General features: G+C 45.4%; 1 protein-coding gene across 2 annotated transcripts in view; it reads left to right on the forward strand.

Annotated features, from left to right (window-relative positions):
* Window positions 1-3,856, forward strand: part of LRRC8D (leucine rich repeat containing 8 VRAC subunit D) — a 63,956-nt gene extending 60,100 nt beyond the window's left edge. For both annotated transcript variants that reach the window (XR_004842833.1, XR_004842834.1), the window contains 2 exons: window positions 1-950; window positions 3,001-3,856. The exon at window positions 1-950 is cut by the window's left edge. The gene's annotated coding sequence lies outside the window, so the exon portion shown is untranslated. The remainder of the gene's footprint in view (window positions 951-3,000) is intronic.
* Window positions 3,857-4,751: the final 895 nt, after the last annotated feature.

A 4,751-nucleotide genomic window follows, 5' to 3' on the forward strand; every position in this document is an offset into this window, starting at 1 on the left:
TGCTGAATTTTGGGGCATTTTTTATGCTTGTGTTGTACAATACATACACACAGAGGCCATAATATGTCAGCTTTGGAAATACTGTATTATGGCTCTGATTTATGCTGTGATGACAGACATAAGAGCCCACTGAAATCAGCGTGGCTCTGGGTGGTTACCATGGTTCTTCTGTGAGGCTCAGATGGAAGGATCTGCTTCTCTGTTAATATCTAAGAAGAAACAAAAGGAATTAGATTTCATGTTCTAGAAAGAACCAATGCAATTTTCATGTTCCTGCTCCACTCCCCATCATCCTAAAATGCAAAGAAAGCCACCTCCTGAAAATTTCAAGTGTCAGTGGAGATGTATGTTAAAAATTTAAAAAAAAAATTATATATATATATATTCCACTGCCGTGGATTTAAACATTACATCAATAACACCTGCTCTAAACAGTTAAGAGTCAGAGAGCTTTTATCAAAGGCCAGAAGAGCCCAACCCCCCTATTTGTAGATGAGATTCAGATCAACTCCACTGCAATGAAATACAGAGGATTTGCTAGCGTTAGGCCTCCACAAGTGCTAATACCTGGTTGCTAACCTCTGTTAGCAGCATTTGATAGTAATTTTACAGAATTTCTTCAGGTTTTAGAGAATGCTTTAAATGAAAGGGTAGAAGAAAACACAGGACTTGGAAAGAGGAGGAGAGGGTGTGGGTAGTTACAGTACCGAACTACAGAAGAGCTGTATTTCACAATAACCGTGCTGCTGTGTGTGCTTGGAGAAATCACTGATTGTTCTCTTATCCCTGTTCTGTTCTGATGAATTTACAAAAAAAAACCCCGAGAAAACAAACCCAAGGAAGCAGCAGAACTTGAATTCAAGAGCAGAACAAGATTGCACAGGGCGATTCTACACTGAACTGAAACATTCATGTCTTGGATCATCGAGAACGAATGAAGTACAATACTGGTCTGTTCCCTTTCTCTTCTTACGTCTCCATTTTGTTTTGCTTTGCTTAGCTTAGATTTTTTCCCTTTTGGAGTCCTGCAGAGAGGAAAGAAGGAGCCTTTGTTTTAAAAAGCCTGAAACCAACAGTGGCCCATTGATCATAATTAAGTCTAAAATAATACGCTTTTGCTGACCTGCTTGTACTGAATCCAAAAAATTGTATGTTATACCTGCTGTAGCCTTGGTCTGCCCACAGATCCAGTTTCTTCTCCCCAAGCTTTTGGTTCTGGGACAATAACTTTAAAAGTCCAACTATACCTGTGTGTTTGCAGGGCTGCACGTGGAAGCACCTCCTCTTCTCTCTGGTGCCTGAAGTGCTTGTTGGTATGAGAACAAATTTTTCATGATCAGATGTTCTCTGTGTCACGTACCCTCTTTTCTTTGACAGACTGCTGTCCCCATAACAACCATGTCTGTTGTCAATAACTTCCCCAGCTTGTGAAATGACACACAGGACAGCAGTAATTCTTATAATAACACTGGGGGGGTTGCATACAAATTACCAGTAATCTTGCCGTGATGTGCATGGGCCCAATTCAGAGCTTCCTGAAGTCTGTATGAATCTCTCTGCTGATTTCAACAATCATTGGTTTCTTCAGAGGCTGCTTCTAACCTTTTAAAGTCAGATTTTTTAAAGTATGACAAAATATAGAGGCTTAGCCCTGTGACTCTTGGTAGTCTAGTATGCTCTAATGAGTAAATACGCTGATGGATTAGTCACAGAACAAATGTGCTTTAGGAGAATAGTGGCGAGATTCACAAAAATGATGCCTTCTTGGCATCCAGTCCTTTATCCTACAAATGGGGAGTGTTAGGTGCCTTGGCCCTGCTTCTGCCCAGTCTCAGTGTAGGTCTTTACAGAGACCCACACCACACACGCCGGCAGCGTGCACAGCCCCATCCTGGTTCTAAGGATGCGTGCTCAGGGAAAACCCCCTTCAAGGGTCTCCCAGTACCTGTTCCCCACGCTGCTCATTCCACTCACCAACTAGCCTGGCTTGGAGTTCGTGAGCGGATCACATGCACAGACACCGAACAGAGAACACGATCACATGGAAAAGAGTTAAAAACAGAATTCAAAAAGAAGATGAGGCAGACAGTGGCAATCAGTCACAGGGCTCAGTCAGACACACTGACCAGCAGCCTGCTTACATGCAACTCGTCCTTTTTATTCCCCTTCTCCAATCCACCTCAATCTTTTTTGTTCTTCCCTGATCTACTTTTCTTCCTCCCTTCCTTGTCTTTGGCCTTTTCCCTAAACATCTCCTAATAATCCTGTATCATCTTAACAGTCTGCTGTTCAATCCCAGTGTTTCCCTCTCAGGCACCTCGCTGTAAATGCTGTTCTCCTTTATGCAACAGTCCCCTTAGGTTGCATAGCCTACCAGAGTTTCATTTGTTGAATCCCTCGGTAGGTTTTGCACCAGGGCAACAGCTTAATCATTCATCTTTGACGGTCTTAGGAGTAGCTGATTCAGATGTTTTGCACCAGGGCATCGGCTAAAACATTCACCTTTGATAGTCTTAGGGGCAGCTGATTCAGATGAATCAGGTTTTCTGGATCTTTGCGTTTATTTTGAATAATCATTAGCCAGATATTGTTACAGTGATCACAAATCTATCCTGCGTGATTTCCTCCCTTCAGAGCTGCTTATTCAATAGCATTTTCATTAGCCATCTCATTTGGCCCAGCCAGATGCATCAGAAAGGGGTGAGAATCCACTTAGTGCATTCCTCAGCAACTCATCCTGCAGCATGAATTGAGTCCTCAAGCAGAGATGACACTTTACAATTTTGACTGCTGCATGTTTCAGGCCACCTGGGAAAACCAATGTATTCCCACCACATTTGTATTGAATTGTTACCTAGGATAGCCTTTGGATTCTGTGCACGTATATGCTACTTTTTAATTCCTCGCGTTTTTTATTTTGCATACAGCAAAATGCATAGAGCTGTGCCCATGCATTTTCTTGCACAGGAAAAAAATTCAAGTACGTTTTTTTTTTTCCAGAGAAGAGACAGCATCTGTGCCAGGTTACGGTGACTTGGTGGGCAGACCCTCGCTGAAGCGGATGCCCAGTGGCACTCACGGGTGCCTTCCAGCAGAAGCCCCCCTGTACAGCCCACAGGCTGGTCTGCTCCCATCTGCAGGGCAGCATGACGCTGCTCCTTGTTCCTGTTCACAAGCACAAGACTACAGATCAGGTTGAGCAGCGCTGCACCCAGCAGCACAAAAAAGGCTGCAGAAAAGAGGCTGCTGTGCTGCCAACACGAGGTGTACAGCCCTGAAACGTATAGGGAAATGCCTACTGTATAAATCTCGTGTTCAATGCAAGAAACTCGTCTGGTCTGCACGAAGGTGCACATGTAAAGAGATGGGTGCACAAACTGTACGAGGGCTATTTGGACCTTGAAATCACCGCTCTGCCCAAGCGTAACCTATCTTTGGCTGAGAAGTCAGTGGTGAAGCTGAAGAAAAGATTCCCTTTGGCAGGGATTAGCCATTTTCTCTGCATGTATTTCTCCTGCGATGCTGGGAAGAGAGGGGAGCTGAGAGCTACCAGAGGAGAGCTCATCAGGGAAAATTGCTGGCTGCGGTGGTTTTCCCTCGCTGTAGCCAAAGGCTGAGATTCGAGTACGTTCGCATCTGCTGCCATCCAGAGCTCGGGGAGGGAAACTGTCTGACTGCTCTGCCAGACTGAGCTTTTAGTTTAATACAAAACTTGGACCTGGGTGAATCAAATCTTCCCTTCCTGCAGTGGGGCTTTTATTACTTTTCAGATAGGGAAAAACTGGAAGTTTTTGATGCCATCCTGCCAGCCGAGGGGAAATGGTCTGAAGTTGCGCCAGGGCAGGTTTAGGTTGGAGATCAGGAAAAATTTCTTCACAGAAAGGGTTATCAGGCTCTGGAATGGGCTGCCCAGGGAAGGGGTCGAGTCCCCATCCCTGGAGGTATTTAAAAGAAGGGCAGATGAGGTGCTTAGGGACATGGTTTAGTGGTGGGATGGCAGGGTTAGGTTAACGGTTGGACTTGATGATCTTAAAGGTCTTTTCCAACCTATACGATTCTATCATTCTATGAAAGATGCCCCATTTCCCCGACAAACTGGAACCCCAGGAGACAGTGGCTTTGCCCACCATTACAACCTGAAAGTTCACCCACAGCTTGTCCTCGGAGACATAATCCCAGTTTTTCTGTCCCAGATCTGCTCATCACCTTCTCCCTCACAGGCTTGTTCTCTTTTTCTTTCTTTCAGGGTTGTATAAAACATTAAGAAACTGTAAGGAATTAAACAGTCATCCACATGCAATCTTCACACAGACTTCGGGGGTTTTTTGCACGATGATGTGCCTGGGGCAAAGTCCTTCCTCAAATCTTGGCTGCATAGAGGAACAGATTGTTATCTTACAACTTACTTAAAATGGCAGTGTTTACCACTAGCCTGTTTTCAGTGTTTCAACGCAGCTCGTTAACAGACACTAAAATACTTTGGTTTGGGATTGACAGATGGAAGGGTGTTAATCCCCGTTAGGTTCATCAGAGGGGGGCATTACAGGGCTGACATCGCTTAAATAAGCGTTTTATTTTGCAAACCCCATTTGGTTTGCACAACACAGAGGCAGCCCCCGTTGGGAGCTGGCAGGGCCACGGGACCGGGCTCCTCAGGCCCGGGGCTGCGGAGCTGCAGGGAAGCCGCCCGGGGCTCACTCCCACCGGGCACTGCCCGACCGCCGGCTCTGCCCAAGGGCAGATTTTTGGTG

This window comes from Egretta garzetta, unplaced genomic scaffold (genome assembly GCF_000687185.1).
Source record: "Egretta garzetta isolate BGI_Z169 unplaced genomic scaffold, ASM68718v1 scaffold568, whole genome shotgun sequence".
In the NCBI taxonomy this organism is placed as follows: domain Eukaryota; kingdom Metazoa; phylum Chordata; class Aves; order Pelecaniformes; family Ardeidae; genus Egretta; species Egretta garzetta.